At 41.4% G+C, this 22,345-nt stretch overlaps 1 protein-coding gene and 1 non-coding gene across 8 annotated transcripts in view; both read right to left on the minus strand.

The window, feature by feature from the left end:
* pde4ba (phosphodiesterase 4B, cAMP-specific a) overlaps positions 1 to 22,345 on the minus strand; it is a 195,926-nt gene that overhangs the window by 23,599 nt on the left and 149,982 nt on the right. The window lies entirely within an intron of this gene.
* trnam-cau (transfer RNA methionine (anticodon CAU)) lies at positions 1,760 to 1,832 on the minus strand. The gene has a single exon. It is a non-coding gene; the product is annotated as a tRNA-Met (tRNA).

Raw genomic sequence — 22,345 nt, forward strand, 5'->3', positions numbered from 1 at the left:
TTAACTCCACATGCCTCTGATGTTTAACCGGCCGCACTGGAAGAGATTTTTCCTGGTGTTCCTGACACGGTTGAGGTGGTTTGTGTTTATGAAGAGCACTGAGAGCCATGTTTCTGTGGAATATCTTCTTCCTTCGGGAATTAAACAAGAATTCTAGTATGAGAAGAGCTTCATGGTCAAGATGATCATGACATTATCTTACGGTTTTAGTTTGTGGTTAGCCTGACTTTTAATCATCTGAACATCCATCCATCCATTTCCTCATTAGGATCACGGGGGTATGCTGGAGCCTATCCCAGCTGACTTCGGGCGACAGGCGGGGTACACCCTGGACTGGTCGCCAGCCAATCGCAGATCATCTGAACACCGATTTGGAAATTAGAGTTGCATTTACTTGGGATGACTCGGGGCTAGACAAATAAGAGAAATTATTTAATCATGATTAATCACCATTTGCAATAATGACTGAAATGTTCCCATTTTTACTGTATTTTATTAACAGAAATTCAGCACAAATAAAGGCAAAAAAACCCAACAATCCACCCAAAAGTGTATTTTTTAATGATTACCTATTTGCCGGGGCCCCTTGGAATTGTCTAATGGCGGCCCCTGCCAATAGAACTCATCATAAACAAATTGAGCCATGTGATCGGGATCTGCCGATCTCACTCACGGATGAACGCAATCGGCAGCATAAAACTCGATCGGGGCATTCCAACTACATGTCATTCACAGCGTCTTTGAGTGTCTTGTATTTGTACGTATTTTAATTCATTTAGCCATTTTTATGCTCGAAAATGCTTAATTTAGGAAAAATACGTCAAATTTATTTCAGCATGTATATTTCTGAGTAATAATAGGCAGTATTCAGCCACAAGACAGCATGATTTATTAATTAATGTATTTTTTGAACATTTAAATCAAGCTAACAGACACCACATATGCCTGAAAATGCATTTGCCTAACACATTTCAATCACACTTTATAATTTCCAGTTATTCTTTGTCTTTCTGTTTATTTAGATCACACACACACATAATAAAAGGTGTTGTTGTGATCTTCGGAGTTTGGTGTGTCATTGAATTGGTTATGTGATGAGAATGATGAAGTGTTGCTCCGAGGACGAACAGAGAGACGTGCACGCGTGTCAGAGATAAATATATGATGTTGGAATTGCGTTGCTGTTGATTGGTTCAGGTCAGAATAAAGTTATACATGAGCGTCAGACTCTGTGTGACTGTGGGACGCTACACCGTGCCTCCGTCTGCCGTCATAAGCGCAGAGGTGAGGCTTGCATGCGTTAATTACGCTAAAAACCGAATTAATTAAATCAATTAGTTAGCGTTGCTAACATGCCATTTAAAATCAAAGTTAAATTCAACAATTAGTCATAAAAACATGACTGATACAACTATTTTCTACTGAAATCTTGTGATTCCAAGAACATTAAACACCGCTTTTTGTCCAGAGTCAAATAGCTTGAATTCCTTAGCTTTTTCTACACCCAGTGTTTGTAGCACTTCGTGCACTCGTAGTACTACTATTTTCTGACCGAAAACACACACATGCATGTTTTGTAAGAGGGGATTTCCACCACCTCCTCATTAACACAGTCGAGTCCACTCAACAGGCAGGAAACACACAGCTCCACATTCAGTGTAGACACACGTCAGTTAACGTGTCGCATTGTTGCGCTCACATTGTGTCGCTTCTCAACGCTTGACTCAACCGAGTGAGCGCTTGCAGCTCCAAAAATATCTGCCCCGAGTGAGGATCGAACTCACGACCTTCAGATTATGAGACTGACGCGCTGCCTACTGCGCTATCGAGGCTTGGGACAACATGCTGTTGTAGGGGGGAGGGTTCTTTTCTGTTCCCGCATGAGCCGCTCAGCTGTGGTGCACAAAGCAAGCTCAGTGATAGCGTACTTTAGCTGAATTTAGTGTGAAAATAAAGAAGAAGGAAAGCCTCAGCCCCGCCAAAAAAGCTTTGGGTTTAACTAAAACAGAAATCTTGATCCAGCTGGCCCTCTTCCGGGTCTAAGATCAGTCTCTGTCCTCACAATTGCCACACACTAAGGCCTTCACAATGATTGTTTTTGTGACACTTATTCCAAAGGACCAGCTTTAAAGGGACGGTATGTATCACATTCATCCAGCTGCTTTGAGGGCGCCAACATTTGAAGGTACTGCTAACATTATACCCCGTCTCTTTCTGCTTTGAGCACACTGACGTAGCACATGCATGCGCACCAGTTATGTTAGTTGTCAGCTAATGATAGAAATTTGGCAAAGTTGGGTAACTCACGTTGGCTACCATTGCGATGTATCGACTATCATAACCACACAATGACTCAGTCACTTCTCTGAGACTGCTTTTGAGCTACGGACTTGTGCGCGTATACGAGACAGGGGTGAATTTTATTTGGACCAAACCAAATTTTATGCAGTTTAAGTTGTTAATTTGACATTTTTCTGTACAATCCGTTCTCTTAAACAATGCCCCGCCCTAATTTTTCAAGTGTTTGAGCATAAGCGACAAGTGTTGGGCATCGTTTAAATTTGAACGACTCAGGTTCAGATTCTGATTTCTCATTTTGATTCCGGTTCCTAATGATTTTCGATTCTGAAAGCAGGGTCGTAAGAGTTTAAATGAGGGCGCTAACCAGAGTTCTTTTTGGATGGAATGTCTGAACTCCATGAATCGTTTAATGATGTGAACTTTTTCACCAACTTTACTGTGAATTTGTCACAGGGCTCGTTTCAACCAGTATGTAAACATCGAAGCATCCAACTTGAACATGCGTACATGTTATGAAGTTTCCTTTTCCAGGAGTACACTTTCACAAAAGATGTTTACTTTTGAAAAGTGCCCCAATGTTGGTGTAAGCAATATTTTATGACACCCTTATTTTGTGAACACGGGTAAACAGGATATAGCCCGACGCGCTCTTATTTTGAAGGCCAAAAGTGTGTCGTGTGAGTGGAGCAGGTCCCTTGACAGTTGCGAACAGAAACGTACTGTGCAAATGATCAACTTGCCGAGCCGAAGCCGTAGCCCCCGTCCGTTATTTACACCAAACTTCCACATCAGCTAACATCCTGAAACCATCGGTTACACTGTCATGAGACCGACGTCATTTATTGTTGGACTTGCCAGAGTCTGACTGCTTAGAGGAAGTCTGACGCTTTGCATCAAAGACTGGGGCACTCTGTTATTTCTACACCATTAATCATGTTGGTTGTGCGCCCTCCTTTGCTTGTCGTTGTGTTACAAATGTTGCACTGAGCCAACCGCTCTTTTTTAGGAAGTTAAGTCCCTGGTGTCCCTGGTGCTCGCCGGCTTCTTCGTTGGTGTTTGCAAGCTATTTCTTCCGGTCCAGAAGTGGGCATCGAATCTGGGAATCAAAATACAAAGATGTGTACGATCACGGGTGAATCTGAATGTTAGTCCCGGAGACTCAATGCCCAACCCTACAAGTGACTGAGGATTGTATTTTGTGCGCTGCATGGATTTGCTATGCGCTGAGAATGCAGGAGCAGTGTGCGACTGTGCATGTGTGCAGCTTAGAGGGAACATTGCTCTTATGCCACGATTGGTAGCATACGGTGGTGGTGTTTCTTTAGTAAAATCTTCATTGATTTTTTAAAATACAGTCCCTTTCACATGTGATGTTGGATGATGAATTCCTGCAGCGTCCTTACATTTTTGTCATTCTGGCATTGTCGACATATTAAAAATGACGTCCAGGCTTTGACACATGCACACAGGCGGACTCCCATCATACTAATTTATGTCTTAACTGACTGACAAAACATACAGTATGCCAATGTAAGTTTCCAATAGTGCGTATTAACAAGGAGTTGCGCACTAAAAGCAACCCACGATATGCTTCTAATCACAATCCCTTGCTTTATGAGAAACAGAGAGGAAGATGCAAGATGATCTCAATGCCAGTATGTGGTTCCACATTCAAACAATGACCGGAGGTGGTGGCGAGGCCGCGGCCTGTTGAGGTTCTCTCTTCCACTTTTTCCAAGCAGGATCATGACTTTACATGCACAGAATTGCAAAATCCATCATAAATAAAGAGGAGACGGCACGTGGCGTTTGTGGTTTGGGAGCTGATGACACACGTCTGCTGTCTGCCCTTATGAATTATATACAGTGCCTATGTGAAATAATGACAATTAAACAGACATTTCACTCATCCTACATACAGGAATGTCAGTCAAATGTATCAATCTGTGCCTTTGTTTTGCTGACTGATGATATTTCACGAAAATGTAGGGATGTCCGATAATGCTGACTAACCAATATTATCTTCTAGTTAGATGCAATCTGCGTTTTGTTGCCTTGAACCTGTGACAATGACCATAAAGATTCTAATCTAATAAATAAAACAAGTCAAAACAAATACATAAATTACACAAATAGAATGAAATGTGGCCAGATAGTAAATTCAGTAGATTTCAAATTATTTGTGCAGAAGACTCCGTGAATGGAATGTTTCGTTCTGTCAGCAACACAGTGTACACACACACACACACACACACACACACACACACACACACACACACAAACTGCATATCTAAAAAACATGAAACCTCTACCCTGGTTTGCAATACAGTTATGTGAAACTATACAATTTGAGGAACAGCTGTCACTCGTTAGACCCCCACTGCCTGCTCATCTCCCCGCTCTGCTGGGACAGTGTTCCTTGTCCTTCTCATAACATACACATGTACACATTCCTGTCGGATTTACTATAGAACACAGCGCAAGCACAACCAGGAAGTCTATAAATCTGTATTTAAAAAAACAATAATTCCTAATGGATGTACAGTGATGCTGGACATCCATCCAACCATCCTTCTTCTTCCGCTTATTGTAGGTCAGGTCGCAGGCGCACCGGCCTAAGACTAGGGGCCCACACTTCTCCCCTGAAGCTTCGTCCAGCTCCTCCCGGCGGATCCTGAGGCGTTCCCAGGCCAGTTGAGAGACATAGTCTCTCCAACTTGCCCTGGGTCTTCCCCTACCGGTCGGACATGCCCTGATCACCTCCCCAGAGTGGTGTCGGGGAGGCATCCTGACCAGATGCCCAAGTCACCTCATCTGGCTTCTCTCAATGGGACTCTGAGTCTCTCCCAGATGACAGTGCTTCTCATCTTATCTCTAAGGGAGAGTCCAGCCAGTTTACGGAGGAAATTAATTTCAGCCCCTTATACCCGGGAGCTTGTCCTTTCGGTCACTAGCCAACAGCTCATGACCATAGATGAGGGTAGGAACGCGGATCGACCGCTAAATTGAGAGCTTTGCTTTGCTTTCGGCTCAGCTCCCTCTTCACCACAACGGACCGATGCAGAGTGTGCATCACTGCAGACGACACACCAACAGGCCTGTTGATCTCGCGTTCCATCCTTCCCTCACTCGTAAACAAGACCCCAGGTACTGAACTCCTCCACTTGGGGTAGGAGCACATCCCCAACCCGGAGAAGGCACTCCACCCTTTTCCGGGCGAGATCCATGGATTCGGACTTGGAGGTGCTGAGTCTCACCCTAGCCGCTTCACACTCGGCTGCAAACCGATCCAGTGACAGCCGAAGATCACAGCATCAGCCGAAGAACACATCATCTGCAAAAAGCAGAGACCCAATTCTGCAGCCACCAAACCGGATTCCCTCAACGTTCTGGCGGCACCTTGTGCACAAAATCAGTGACAAAGGGTATATAGCCTTGGCGGAGTACAACGCTCACTGGAAGCAAGTCCAACTTATTACCGGCATTGCGGACAAAGCTCTGACACAATGGTGTCATACAGGGAGCAAAGCGCCCGCACTAGGCAATCCGTTACCCCCATATTAGATAGATAAATTGGACAGTGTTAAAGAACTATTGGGTTAACCAAAAGTAAACCATGCAAAAAATACAGTATAAGATAACATCATGTAATAATAGTAATAATAACAATAATAGCAGTCATTCACAACATCCACCTGCACAATCAAAAGCTGTAGCAAAAGTTCTGGGTAATAATTCCCAGGTTTGATTGACACAGTCAGAGAAATATACATTTCTAAATATTTTTGTAGGAATATTGTAGTTTGCAGCGGTGTAGAACTGCACAGCAAGAATTTCTAATACATCATGTTGGTTAGATTAGATTAACGCACACCCGATTCCCACACAAACGTGCATGTTATTCACACACAGATAGACATGGGGATTTACGCATACGGGAGGAGAGTGAATGGAGTTCCGAGACAGACTGACATCAGCGGGGGTTCTCCAAGGCCGGAAGGCATCGATCTCAGAGTCTTACATCTGCTGCTATCATACACACTGACAAGCTGTGGTGCAGAAATCCTGTGTTTTGTTACACACTCTAACTCTTTTTGATAAGGTAGCAGACGTCATTGAGACTGTTTGTGTAGCCTATCAGCGATTCTGCTTGAAGGACCAGCGAGTCTAACACTGTCTTGTCCTTGAGCTGATGCCTCTCTTCGTCTGTATTGATTCCTGCTACCATGAACTGTCAATACCAGTGGCTTTTTTTCCTTCACAGGTTTGAACACTTTGCTCTTTTTTTTCCACAGTGGACCATGCATGCCTGTGTTACCTGAGATGGCATATTTGGAGACAAAACAGCTTCACTGCCATGCTGACTGGTATTCGCCACTTGGGTTGATGAGCATGCATCAGTGGAAGCTAAGCAGCCAAAGTTTCGTCGATATTTTTTTTTTTACAGTGTCTGTTTCAAGTTGCAAATACAGAAGTTTCCTGTTGGTCCAAGGGTTGCTCCGATTTCAATCCTGACAAAAATGTTGCTAAATCACCACGAACCAAAATATGCTTTGTTTTGATGGCGTACCAACTGGGGTGGAACTAGACACACGGGAAACATGTGGAAACATGGCATGCAATTAAGACATGTCTTAGGGTTTAGTCAATATGATGACACACAATGACCCAGATAGTAGGATATCAATTAAACACCACCCAAATGTCCACCTCATTAGCAAGAAAAGCGGAATATGACCGACCGACCGTCAGACGGAAAGCTACAGGCTGGTTACACCGTTTTTAAGTGTTTTGATGCACTTTACAAACACATGCAATCACACAGAGTTTTTCCCTTTGGTATTATTTTTTGTCCCGATTGTAGCACATTTCATTCTTCCAAGTGTACTTTTAAAAACAATCCACACATACCTGTTTAGCCCAGTGGTTCCGTTTTACTCTACTTCATCCACAGTGCGTAGCAACAATACTGGAAATATTGTCTATGCAAAAATAGCCCAAATAGAAACTCCCTGAGTTAGTAACAGAATCAACTTGGGTGACAAACTCATCATTGAGAGTCATCCTTCCCGTTGCAATCAGGTCTGTTATGTTTCACTGACAACATGCAGGCAGCAGCTGCTTCAACAGGCCTCTTGCCTGAAGACCCCAGTGAGGATAAGCGGTACAGAAAATGGATATTGTTCCAGAAACACATGCCTGTCATCATTTATATACTCAAGTCTTGACTTTAAGTCGGGTGTTGCCTTGATTTGAGCCTGGTTGGTCCAGGTGGAGACAGAGCCAAGGGAATGTGGCGAAGCAAGACGCAGGCGTTCACTGATGAAGGGGTGGCGTGCAAAGAAGAATCGGTCTCTCCAGGAACACATAAGAGCAGCTGAGGCAAACCTCAAGTGACCTCAAACAACATGACCCTTTTGTTAGGTGACCGTAGCAAAAGAAAGTCCACGTCAGAGCTCATGTGGTTCTGTGTGCATGCTGTACCACACATAAGAGCTGTGCAACATCTAATTGTGCCATGAAAGACTTCTGGCACTGGAGAGCATGCAAAATATGATTGATTGTTTATGCCAGTGGACTTCCCCGATATAATCAAGATTAAAAATCCTTCCCCGAATAAAACTGTTACAAGCATGTGGCACCCATTGCCTTGCAATCAGAGAAATGGAAACATCTGTCCGTCAGCAAGACAAAACACTTGACAAAGACGCGTTTATAACTACAGTATTTGTTTAGTCGCTTTTCTGAAAAGAGAATTTACCCAAGCCCAGTTCACAGTTAACTGGGATAATAATGTTGCAACCTTGAAGTTATGTGCGATGTTAAGATTTTTGTGTTGCTGGACTGTCTGCGCCCAACGCCTCAGGTTGTGTGTGTGTGTGTGTGTGTGTGTGTATGTGGGTGTGCGGGGCACTGCATGTGTGGAGACAGCTACATTTGCTGATATTCTTTTGGCGTGGTTGCATATGAAAGCAAACAGAGCTTCGGTATTGGAATTGTATCAGTATCGGCAGATATCCAAATGACCCCTTTTCTATTCCATTTGACTGATTTCTTCCCTATCTGCTTTAGAACTCAGTCAAGGCCGACATTTCGAGATATTAAAGCATGTTGAATATTTTAAATTAAAAACCGTGACTGCCACATGGAACAAAATAGCCAAAGTGAGACGAACTTCAGAAACGAATGACCAGTTGCTGTGTTAAGATAAGCTTATAACCAGCTAAGCTAACGGTTAGCCAAGCTTCTTCTTTTTATTTTACTGCAGCCTGCGTGGCCTGCGGCACACTGCTGCCTTTCACAGGCTAATCCAGGTACTGCCCACTCAAGCACGGACAGAATGAGATGCTTAAACAGAGATTCAAACTCTTGGTCTCCTGACTATGAAGCCAGCATGCTAACCACGAGGACACTATGCGGCCCTGAATATATTTTCAAAAAGTCTAATTTTTGCCCTCTTCTGCTAAGAGTCATGGTGATCTTTTTTCTAGCAGGAGGGCCCCAAAAGCATCCAAAAGACCCAAACAAAAGAGCCTGTCTGTGAGGCAGAGTGTGTTTCAATCCATTTGCACTGAGCTGAACAGGCCTGCTGGCAAGGGAATACTTCAGGGGAAGGACAGCCGTCTATTTTATGGCTGTGCTGACGTCAATGGCATAATTCAAATACTTGCAGAATACACCCTTCCAGCTTTCTGAGCCTGGCCGCTTCTCTTTCTGGGGAGGGCCACAGCTAAAATCTGACATGGACTTCGGGACCTGCTTTGCATACAGCAGCGGTACTCAAATACAAATTTTAATTGCTCAGAAAGAATTTTTTAATGAAGGAAAGTTCCATTTACTATAGTTGGTCAGGCCACAAGCATACACTATCTAGTCCACCACTATTCCAGGCCCCTATATTGGCTTTCAATGATTTTAAATTTGAAGTTGAACTCTACATATTGCCGTTTTGATTTTTAACAGTGGAGTGCAGTCAGGGCCAGCATGGCCTTCTCTGCTGGCTTAACCATCACCATTTTTATTAGCTTCATTTTGTAGCGTGTTTATTGGCTGAAGTACTTCCTAGTAGTGTATGTGTATGTTAGATTGTTTTTTTCCCAATCAGATTTCTCGTTCGCCTCAGTCACTGAGCCGTTGTATTTACACTCATTACATTTGGCTGAGCGACAGCTTTAGGAGCGCTGATGTACTGCCGATCACCGGTGAAAATTAGTCACCCACTTGAAGCTGCTAGCAGGAATGTAGGTAAGGTGTATTGGTGACTATGCATTCAAATATATGGGGAATTATATAGGTAAAATCGCAGCAATCACGGCTATCTTACTCGATGCGTTGGAGTTCCCCTTTCTCTAAACGCCTGCAGGACGCATTGCCAGCCAGTCTATTGCGCTACACGGGCGACGGTGGTCAATATTGTAGTGTTTTTTAGATACAGCGCCTGGCAAAAAAAAACAAACTCTGGCCAGCCCACTGACGGCGCAGGTACCAAATACAGCGGACGCCACTGATTTTTAATAATGGCAAGAACATACATTGACTCACGTGTGACATATGACATGCACATGTTGGACGACACCAATTGTTTTTATATATAAATTTGACTTTTATTGAGTAAGATAAAAAAAAGAAGATACAATTTCATAAAGAAATTATATTATTTACAATTATGAGGTAAAGCTTCAGTACCTTTAAAAATAATAAATACTTAAGAAATGCATTCACGATCCGTGCAAAAGATATTTGGCAAACACGCACATACACACGCAAAGGGTCTTTTCCCAAAACTTTGCTCTGGATCCCCCTTGGCTGGGATCCAGTGGGTGTCAGCATGTCAAGAGAGCTTTGAGGAGGGTATTTGGCACCATGACTTGTTTATGGCATTGCAGACTTTGCATGGGCAGCAGGTCACATTTCAACAGTGGGATTACTTTCCGTTAAACCACGAGCTCGAAATACTTTTGATATAAAGGGATACACAAAGATTACCAGTGATTGTCACTTTGCAAATGTAGTTCTCCTGGACATCCAGCGAGACCTGAGTGCACTGAAAGTTCGTCACTGCTTGTGGAAACCAATAAGCTCTCGGGGCACCAGACAGACAGCTGAGAGCTTAAAGGCGGTGGGAGGGCAGCGAAAAGGGGACCAAAACAATCAGCTGATGCGTTAAAACATCTCAAGACACAGACTTTAAATAAATAAAAAACGACAATGGCTGAAATAATCGGCAGTTCCAACATTTCTAACTTTATCCAGACCTGCAGGTTGGATCAGGCATATTTTCCTTAATACAGCAAGTATCACGTGTGGTCCTTACTTTATGAAGACCAGAGCGAGTACACATGTTAGTGCTAAAGATTATGGCAAAAAGCACAGGAGGTGAGCTTGTCCCAGATGCTGCAGCTGAAGTCCATTTATACTGCTTGTCCTCATTAGGGTCGTGGGTGAACTGGAGCCTATTTGTCTAATTTGCATAATTGCCCGTGCTGCATGTGCGTGTGATTGTAATGGACGCTGTAAGAGAAAGGAATAAGTGTGTGAAAAAACATCCATCCATTTTCTATGCCGAGGGTCACGGGGGTATGCTGGAGCCTATCCCAGCTGACTTAGGGGGAGAGGCGGGGTATAGCCTGGACTTGTTGATATTAAAAACATGAAAAACAAAAATACGATCTAAAAATCTCAAAATACAATACCAATCTTCTCTCGCTTCTTTTTGTTGTTGATTTTTAATGCCGAAAACAAGACAGATGAGATGGTTGAGATGGGCCGGGGGGCCCACAGCGATACGTGCTTTCATGTCAGTCTTCAAAAATCCTCAAAGCTACTTTTTCTTATTCTCAGGTGTTACGAAGCAGTTATGATGCATACCGCCACCTACTGTACAGAGTTGTAACAAAGGCTACATTCCCAGACAGTCCCATTATAATGTGTTCATGTGTTCATGAGTGAGGGCAAGCGGGTAGCACCACATCTATGTGTAAACTAATTAGTGGTGGCTTTTTGATTTTTTTTTTAAATGTTTTTACTGATCTTTTGCATTTTACTTTTGCCAAGTCAGGAGGTTTTTTTTTTTTAATGCATAGACGTAAGTTTGTTCATTCAAATAAAAAGCAGCAAGGTTGTATTTTATGTTGTTTTTGTATGTCTCATGACTCCAAAAACTATTCCAGCAAATAAAAAAAAAATCAAATTAAAAAATAACTTCTGCTTTTCTTTTGTATACTTGTAGTATTACACTACAGGCGAAGCTTTGAGGGTGGCTCATCCGGTGAGTGCTGTGTTCATTTCGTATTTTTCATGACGCAAAAACTTTTAAGCCAATTTCTACAAAACTTTGCCGGGCAGCGGGCCATATCCCAAGAAATAAACAATTCCATTTTTGGAACAAATTTCAATACCTCTGGTTAACCGTTCAGTATTGGTGGAGGTAGAATGTAGTCTATCAATCAACTAGTTAGCGTGCCTTTCTGTTAGTTGGTGCGCTTAAGCAGTCTAGTAACACAAGTTATATATTATCTGAAAATACACGTCAGTCCCGTTATTTGCTGATGAATTATCAAAAAATAAATGGCACACACACACACACACACACACATACAATCGCACACCCACCAACACAAAAGACCTCACATGAAAAAATCAATAAAAACAGGAGCAGCTAAGCCCTGAAACCACCATTAAGCGCTGGCTCAAGTTCAAAGGTCAAAGAGAGTATATTAATGACCCTGACATACAGACGTGCGCCTTTCCATCACTATGTGGCAATGAACTAAGCTCTTAAGCAACAAATTTCCAGTGTACAAACAGGCACCCCGTACCGCCCTAATTTGCTCTCCTATTCCCCGTGGAGCTCTCAGCAATCACCAACTGTAAAGAAGACAAAGAACTCCATTCCTGAAAGGACAGGAGAATTGAGACACTCTTGAATTAAGACTCTCATGACCCTTTCGGCTGCAAAAAATTCAGAGAACGGGGAGATCTGAATGGATTATCCCGAAATAATAAGTGAAAAAATGCATATTTCCTAGCTACCATTTGAATGTTAAGTTGTTGTGCGATGAGCTTAGCGTTCTTTGTAAGATGACACTGTGCGTCAGACTGTTATATTGAGTAATGACCTCCTGCAATTTCCAATGGGTTGACAAGCTCGTCGTGAGTTTTTTCATCGCTCATGATTGGCTCCTGTCAAATAAAGAGCTGCCTGATAGTCACGGACTTGTGCGTGCCGCAATGTGCCATTTTATGATGTGGACATGTGCGGTTTATAGTCCGGTGCGGCTTATATATGTACAAATCAGTTTTTTCCTCTAAATTGAATGGGTGCAGCTTAAACGCTTAAATTTATGGTAAATTAACAAGAAACATAACAAAACCAACAAAGCAAAAATAGAAGACAATTTGCAGTAATTTTGCAAGAATAAAGTCAAAATATAAAAAGAAAAAGTTTTGATTTAATGACAACAAAAAATTATTTTAGGAGAATAGCATCTGAATATTATCAGGAAAATGATGTCATTTTAACAGTTTAAATATTAAAGACAGACGTTATTTTTTAAAGTCGTAATATTATGAGAAACAAACAAAACAACAAATAAAGTTGTCATTTTTAGGTTGCGGAAAAAGTTTTAATGTCACAAGAACACAGTCAGAATACAACTAAAGGGGGACTAAAGTCATAATTACAAGAAGAAAATTTACAAGAAGAAAGAGGAAATAGTTGGAAAATGTAAAAAAAACAAAAAAAAACAGCAGAAATGAAAAAAACAGCTGTAATTTTAAGAAAGTAAAGTCAAAATAGTACAAAAGAAAGTTGTATTCTAATGAGAAAAAAGTCACAATTTTATGAGAATAAATTCGTAATATTATGAGGAAAAATCATGTCAGTTTAGTAGCATAGAGTTGAAATATTAAAACAACAAATGTTATTTTTTTTAAGTCCTAATAGCATGGGAAACAAACAAAACAAAATACGTCTGTTTTTTTTTTTAAATTTAGGTTAAACTGCTATGGGAATAAAGTCAAAATAAAGTCAAAATATTATGGGAATAAAGTCATAATATTACGAAAAGAAAAGATTATTTAAGAAGAAAGAAATATTTGGAAAATAAAAAAAAACAAAAGCAGCAAAAATGAAGAAAAAAAGAGCACAGACTGAAGTTCATACTTTATAATATCCTTTTTTTGACCTAAATCACAAAGCTGAGATGCATATATTCTTGAAATACAGTTAGACCACCCTTGTTTCCTCAGTTTTTCGATCCATTTTAATGCCTGCTACAACTAAAGGTACATTTGTTTGGACAAATATAATGATGATAACAAATATAGCTCATAAGAGTTGAATTTGAGAACTAATATCTAGCAACTTAGGAGAAGCGGCAGAGAAAATGGATGGATGGATGGATCTAGCAACTTCCGTGGCTTTCTTGATAATAACTAAAATCACTTAAGGTCATATATGAATAGCTATAGCATTGTACTGCCAAAAAATGTAACTCATATGAGCTATTTTTGCTGTCTAAAATGAACAAGAAACTGAAGAAACAAGGGTGGTCTCATAATTTTTTCCATGACTGTATATATAACCTAGCATATTTACAGTATGTACATAGGTTGGTTTACTAAATATCAAAGCGGCCCTTTGTTCCTTTCATTTTTCAGTATGTGGCCCTCGGTGGAAAAAGTTTGGACACCCTGTCGTAAAATATTATTATGCGATATTCCACGATATCAATATATTCCCCACCTCTAACATTTCCCTTGGTCTCCGAAAACAAGCCGCAACATCTCAGCTGACAGATTGGTGATACGGACGTACTGTAGTTGTGAGTAAGAAAGTGTTACGCCGTCTACAACTGCAGCCCGTATGATGAAGAAGCTCCGGTAAGGACTAGTGATGATGTCACTTTGCTGTGAAGAATCAGAACATATCAGCAAGTGATAGATCTGCATGGCCGAACCAGAGAGCAGGCGGTTTGAAGGAGGGACGAGATATTCCTCACATCCTCTCGGAGAGCAAACACACAGCTACCCGCATCTGTCACAAGTTTGTACACGTACACACACACGCACACATGCACTGATGGCAGGCTCTCGCTTATTTACAGTCCAAACACAGGTCGACTCATAACTTCACCTAGTGATGCAAGGGACCGTTTGGGCAAACAAGGCTTCTGTAAACACACTCACACATGTGAGGATGTGAATACACAGAGAGACGTGCAGATCTCAAAGCAGCCTGCGTTGTATACACAATACTTTTCATCGTAGCACGTCTGTGCGACCAGCAAGGAAAAGCCAAAGTGGTCAGAGACATAAGACACTTTGATGACTCTTTATTTAACACTGAGCCATGGTTCCTGCTCTTCTTCAGAATTCTCCCAGTGGTATCATGGATAGCAAAAGAGCATCAAGGTCTCAACATTTCATTTCTCAAGCATGTAACAACTACCACTGAATTTGATTGGCGATGCACTTCCAAAACTCCAAACAAAACAACCAGAGATGGCATTAGCCTCTAATACAACCTATACAGTGGAACCTTCAGAAAAAAACACAATCTGTCTTGTGATGCTGGTACGCCTCCGTACGGCAAGAAAGAACCTACAGTGGAACCTCGGTTAGCGTATGCCCCGTTAGCGTGTTTTTCCGTTGACGTCAAAAACTGACGGCAACATTTTCCCTCGGTTTGAGTACATTTTCTAGCGTACAATATGGTCTTGTTGTGTTACTACTACACTGCGTGAGTCCAACTGTGTTCTTAATGTATGATTATCACAAAACGTTCTTGTGAGCAGCCTATTAGCTTGCTAGCAGAAACCTGAAGTCTATGATGTCATCAGCAGTTGATTCTGTCGTTCTTTGCAAACTAACACAGTGACACCACAAGTCTCTGCTGTTCCTTCGGTCATAGCTGCAAAATAACTGACAACGGAGCCCAAGCAAGTTGCAAATGCCAGCATTTTGATAAAGAAGGTGAGAAACACTATTGGATTTAAGAAATGACTCACGGCAAAACACAAAGGTGGTGTCTGTGTGGATCCCGTTGCCACATCGCCGTCTTTGTCAGCAATCATGTCTTCAATTAAGGTAAAAGTGACGTTAAATGTTCATTTACTGCATGGGTGTCCAAAGCGGGCCGGTGGGCCACTTGTGGCCCGATGCTGTTTTCACATTCTCACAACACACCACCAAAAACGGAAAAATCAGCAGTAATTTTACAAAACAAAAGTCAAAAGTCGGAAAAAAAATTGTAATCTAAAGAGAAAAAGTTGTAATTTTATGAGAATAACGTCGTAAAATAATGAGAAAAAAATACATAATTTTAGTAGCATAAAGTTGAAATATTAAAGAATATGTGTTTTTTTTTCAAAGTCGTAATATGATGAAAAACAAACAAAAACAATGAATAAAATTGTACGTTTTGGAAAATGAGGTTGGGGAAAAGTCCTAATATTACGGAAATAAAGTCAAAATATTATTATATTAGAATTATAAGAATAAAGTCAGAATTACGAGAAGAAAATGTATTAGAAAAAAGCTGAAATATTTGGAAAAGGCAAAAAAAACAACAGCAAAAAAGGAAAAATGAACAAGAACCAAAGTTCATACTAATAATACACTTTTTCACCTATATCACAAAGCTGAGATGCATTTTTTTCTTGAAACATATATAACTTCTTAGCAACGTTTTTAGAAATATCATAGTGGCCCTTGCGTGCCCTTGGACTCAAAAAAAAAAAGGGACGGTCATTGGATAATGACTGCATGGGTGATTATGTTTCAGCAAGTCTGTCTGGTCACCATTCAATCACAGGGCACATATGGAGACAGTCAACCATTCACACAGTCACTGAGTGGGGACAGAACCCACGCTGCCCGCACAGAAGTCAGGCTAGATCACCAGGGTCGACATTACCACCACCTACAGGACATACTGTTGGTGCTCAGGCAGTGTTTGCCATTTTTTAATTTCAATGGCTGTGTCCCACTGCTGATCCAACTACATAATCCAAATCTTCTTCCACCTTCTCCAGTCTAATGTCCTATTGTCCTGCCAACATCAGCTGGCAGCCACTTGCAAGTGAATACGTTTTTCATCCGGGTACTGTAAAAACAGTCCTTCAACTAATCTTGAGAAACTTGCTCATACATTATTAAATATTGTGTTGTGTGTACATCATATATTATCTTTATATATAGCTATGATTGCACAAACACAACAAACACATACTGTACAGACTCTGAATGGTGAATGCACAATTGCTGGTGAAAACCCCCCACTAAAGAACACACAGTCAACATAAGAAATTGGAATATTATGTGTCATCCAATGCTCTTGATGTGCCCACAAGTGTGTAATGTTTGAATAACTTTGAAAATGAACACAATGCACTTAACAAGTGGATCCACTCGTGAAGCAATTAGCAGCTTTGAGAAGCTCTGCACGCGCAGGTTTGTGAGTCCCATATGAACACGAACGCAGAGGGTGACCCGTCTTATCTGTGATCGTCAAGAACACGCTCTGCCGTACGCTCAGTCGACTTTTCCTGAAAGTCTTTATAAAGGTGTGAAAAGATGAATGTACGTAAAACATATCACTATAATGATGTGCTGGCTTGACAGCATGCCTGATAATGATTGCAGTAAAATCTCCAAACGTTAACACCGCTAAGGTCAGACAATTTTGATGTTTTAATGGCCTGCGGGCCGTATTTTGCCCGTGTCTAATTTAGATAGATGTGTGTGTGTGTGTGTTTGGGATTATTGTATTGTAGAAACCATTATCCCATTACAGTATGTATTATGCATATGATATTAATAATAATAATAATAACACAAGATCGGATTTACATTGTGCCTCCCAAAACACTTTACAGTGACCTCTCAAATTTCTCTTCCCAGACAACTCTCTCTTGTATCCCTCATTTGTTGCGTGTCAATGATGAACACATCGCACTATGCTAATTTATCTGTCAACACAGATGGCAGAGCACTGACAAAGGTACAATCCAAGCAGTTCAGAATGAGATGGGCAACTAGAGATCTGCTACCACTGCCAGGAAGGCGTAGAAAGAGACATCTCGTCATCATAATTTCCAGTAAAAAGCACGTAGCTGCTATCTGCATAGTGCTACTCACAAGATCTTGTCAAGTGTCTACTTGCAATGCAGTATCACAAATGTGGCTGTTGATGCTGGTTAATGATAGGAAGCCCTTCATCAGTGGAGTGTGCAGAAACCTTGATGAAATACGAGAAGAAGAAGAAAATTGGGACTTCACTAACACTAACACTAACTTCACTAGACATTCTTTTTTCAGATTGTTCTATAATTTGAATCTTCCACAGTCGTGAAAGGCCCAGTCATGTCAGTCAACCTGTAATAGCAAAGGCTAGGGGTGTCCAACGTGCAACGTTCAAAAACTCTACCTCGGCGATGCAGACGTTAACGTCGACTTCCAGTACATAATTTCAAGTGTGTAAATCAATCGTTCACCTTCTCCTCCAATTTCGGCTCAAATAAAAACGGGGCACGAGTAAAACATTGATAACAAGCACCACCTCCGATAATGAGCGACGAAGGTAGCTAACAAGTGTCATGGTTGCTTACTGACTTGACTCACGGGAAACCACCGCCTCTAAGGAAGACGTATTACTCCTCTCACATAAACAGCGCTTTAGAGTCATTGCAAGCTGTATGTATTCTGCTTAGCAAACAATATGACTCGCGTTTTGGCATGTAATTAACACACTGCGTGAGTTTACGTTATTTCTTATGGGAAAAATTGATTCCGGCCTAGTGGTTAGCATGTTGGCCACACAGTCAGGAGATCGGGAAGACCTGAGTTCAAATCTTCGTTGGGCATCTCTGTGTGGAGTTTGCATGTTCCCCCCGTGCGTGCGTGGGTTTCCATCGGTATGAATGTGAGTGTGAATGGTTGTTTGTCTATATGTGCCCTGCGATTGGCTGGCAACCAGTCCAGGGTGTACCCCGCCTCTCACCCGAAGTCTGCTGGGATAGGCTCCAGCATACCCGCGACCCTCGTGAGGATAAGCAGCATAGAAGACGGATGGAAAAATGTATTCCATTGTTTTGGTTAGAGTCGTTAATGATGCTAACCAAGGTTCCACTGTATTAAACTACGGTGGAACCTTAGTTAGCGTCAACTGTTGCGCAAGTTCCTGGTGTAAGAAATAATGTACAGTACCTGTAAATCCAATTAATCCATTCCAGAAAGACAGAAATGGGAACACAAAACCCCTTTTCATAGTTTTAGAATTCTAATTTTACATACAGAAAACAATTCAAAACACACATAAAAGCAAATAAATGATGAACGAAAGGGATAAATGAACATTTCAGGTTACTTTTACCTTTACTGAAGACAAAGACATTGACGTGGCAGCGACGGACACCACCTTTGTGTTCCGCCATGAGTTATTTCTTGAATTCAAAAGTGTTGCTCACCTCAAGTCTCTGCTTTTCTTTTGATCACAGCTGCAAAATAACCCAAAAGGGAACCAAAGAAAGTTGCAAGTACCAGCATTTTGATAAAGAAGGTGAAAAACATTACTGAATTCAACAAATAACTCATACCAAAACATGAAGGTGTGGTGTCCGTGTTGAGCTCGCTGGCACATCGTGTCTTTGTCAACAATAAAGTCTTCAATTACGATAAAAGTAACCTTAAATGTTCATTTACCCCTTTCGTTGGTCATTTTTATGCTTTAGAATTGTTTTATGGATGTAAAGCTATAATTGTAAAACTATAAAAACATGTGTTGTGGCTTAACTGTGTTAATTAGCAAAGAACTCCAGTCAACCGCGGATAACATCATAGACAGGCGACAGAGCTGACTTGCGGTTCCTGTGTCCATGTATGACAAAGCTGCTAACACGGATGTTATGTGATAAAAATTAGGGCTGTCGAAAATAGCACGTTAATGGCAGTAACTAATTTATTTCACTAATTACCTTAACATGTTTAGCGTAATTAACATGTCAAGCCACACCTCTCCGTTGTGACGGCAGACCGAAGCACAATAGCGCGCCCCCTACACAGTCACACAGTGTCTGACGCTCTCTTACAACTTTATTCTGACCTGCACACATCAACAGCAGTTTAATTCCAACACCATCTAGTCCGACACGTCCTCATTGTCATCACAACATCACAACATTGTCTTCATTACGTGTGTATGTGTGGTTTAAAGAAACAGAAAGACAAAGAAAAACAGTAGGTAGATATTCTTATCACTCACTAATGTAACTCTTACTGCCGAAGTACAATTTGCTGCCCAAAAAATACTGTACAGCTACACTCAAAACATGTGAATTCAACTTAAATGACGTGTTGTCTTTGAACGCAACCCCTCATTTCTTATAATAACATGGTTAGTGTGTTATTATGAGAAATGTGATTCCAAGAAGTGTGATTCTGCTACTCAAATGTTACAGACTATTATTAGGCAAATAGATTTTCAGACAGGTATGCTATCTTTTAGCATGATTGAAATGTTTCCGTTCATTTGGAGCTGTTAATACATATAAATATATACAATTGTGTCCTGTCATTTATGTTTCTCTTCATAAAATACAGTAAAAAAGGGCACATTTTACACATGTAAAGGGTGATTAATCAAGATTAATTAATTTGAAAGCTGTGATTAATTTATAAAAATACAGTAAGACCACACAACAAGAGGGGTGCCATACTGTATGCTAATCGGAAAATGTACGCAAACCAAGACAAAAGTCAGGCCTACATTTTTGACGTTCCCTGAAAAACACGCTACCGGGGTGTACGCTAACCGAGGTTCCCCTGTATAGAATTACAGAACAAAAAAAACACATAATTTTGTCACAGTCAAATGCGCTCAAAAATATTATTAAGCATTTCTAAGAAAACATGGTGGATTCCACATTCCTCTTGACAATTGCAAAATACTTTTTGTGAGCAAGACTAATTGCAGACGCTGAATGCGCACCAGCTTAGACGTAGCGAGCCAGGCGTGGTCCCACGCAATGACATGGTATGTGTTGCTTCGCAAAGACTACTTGCAGTAAATTACAAGGGGGATTATTCTGCAGAAATGCCTCTCCTGTCAGCTGTCAAAACAGTTCCAGTAAGTGAAACCCAAGCTCTTACAACGTCACAGAAGTTGTTTCCCCCAGGTGGCACCTCGTCAGCCTGCCCAGCGACCTGAGAACTATACTTACATACCTGAACCTGTATGGTGATCGAGGGGCTAACGCTTCAGTGGGGGTTACTGTTCAAATGGAATCCATTCGTCTACTCATATTTCCATCCCAAAACCAGTTTGAAACATCCTACAAACACGACGTAGGATGATGGCACCGCAGTAACCTTGTTTCAGGGTTTGCCAAGCAGCTAGATACTGTGCCTATTCGAGGACGCCAAAAGCGGTAAGTAATGAAATAGACCTGTAACACAAGACAACCATGGGACAGAAATACTGACACCTATTAACTACCAGCAAAGAGGGGAACACAGCCAGGAATTTGGGTTTCTCAAAACTGGCCCTCCTCCGGTGTGACAGAGGAGACAGTGTCAGTGTGGCAGTGACATTTAGACATCGTAGCTGGGCCATAAAATGAGGTAGTGGACTCAATCCAGCATTACCTCAGTGTTAAAAGATGGTTTGCAGCCACGGAGAGAATGTAGATGTGGTTTCTGGTGTATATAACCTCACATAGAGTGCAGCGAAATGAAGAGGTCATTTCACGTCTGGTCTTATGCTTGTATTGAAACAGATGTCGACTTTATTGTCACACGCGCACGCTCACATGCTCTGACTTTATCAGTTAATGGATGGATACAATGCAATTGTAGCAGTACAATGTTAATTTTATTAAAACACGGTTCACCTGCAAAAATCGAATGACATCCAATACGAGAGCTCACAAGAGCAAAACAATCTTTATTATTGTGGGTGCACAACTGTGCATAGTGTTTCGTATCGTATTCAGAAATGTTCCAGAAGTGTGCCTCTCCGAGGATTAAAACTCATCTTCGTAAAGGCAGATCTTTTAATACAGCTCTTTGATTGGTAACAATTTATGCAAGTACACGCATACAGTATGTGCACGCAAGCATTTCTTTACGAGCATCATCACGTGCTGCTAAAGCTGTGGTATCAGCAGCAATAAAGCCGATGCGGCGTGCACCTGTTGGAGTCTTCTCACTGACGTAGACTCCAGGCCGAGGAGTGCATTCATGAGTCAGAGTGTATAGAACTCTCTGCTCGGTTGCCACGATAGACTGACCTGTATATAACCCAAGCTACAGCGACATTGTTTTTGTAGCCACTAACACGAAGAACTACTTTTCTGGCGTAGTGACGCAGCGCCTCATGCCACTGCTGAGAGGTAACGGCACACTCCAAAACAATGCGATAGGACACCAATCTGTACTGACTGGGGGACAAGAACAAGCACACGAACAACTATGAATAGACAACTAAATTATCTGTAATCTGTGAGCCCACATTCATTGTTTTGTTTGTACACGGCAAGATGGACTGTGTACAGCCGTGTTATCATGTGCTACGTTCTCCATGTATCAGAATCAATATCATGGTGACTTACTCGATGGACAGTTGTCCGTCTGGTCCAGCCTGGGCCTGGGGCGTCTTTTCTGGTTGATTTTGGGTAGGTGGAAAAAAGTTTCGACCACTGCAGGGATTGTTAGCGCCAACAATTCTGTCAATTCCAAGTCACACCAGTCCTGACTTAGCAATACAAACTGTTTTTCTTTCCTTAGAACGCACAGAAAAGAGAAAAAGAAATTGAGTTCATGTTTCACATAAGGATTGCGGATGATGGGCAACATCCCTACAAAATGCAAGACAACTGGAAGCATCAGTAGTCCATGAGTCTTCGCTTGATTTATATAATATAAAGGAAGTGAATGCTCTATTCTCATTATTGCAAAAGAACTCTGCATTGTCCAGACACCTTTCACCTATAATATAACACACACTCATTCACTCATTGTGTAGTTTTGACTAAACAATAGCTAG

This window comes from Dunckerocampus dactyliophorus, chromosome 10 (assembly GCF_027744805.1).
Source record: "Dunckerocampus dactyliophorus isolate RoL2022-P2 chromosome 10, RoL_Ddac_1.1, whole genome shotgun sequence".
NCBI classification, from domain to species: domain Eukaryota; kingdom Metazoa; phylum Chordata; class Actinopteri; order Syngnathiformes; family Syngnathidae; genus Dunckerocampus; species Dunckerocampus dactyliophorus.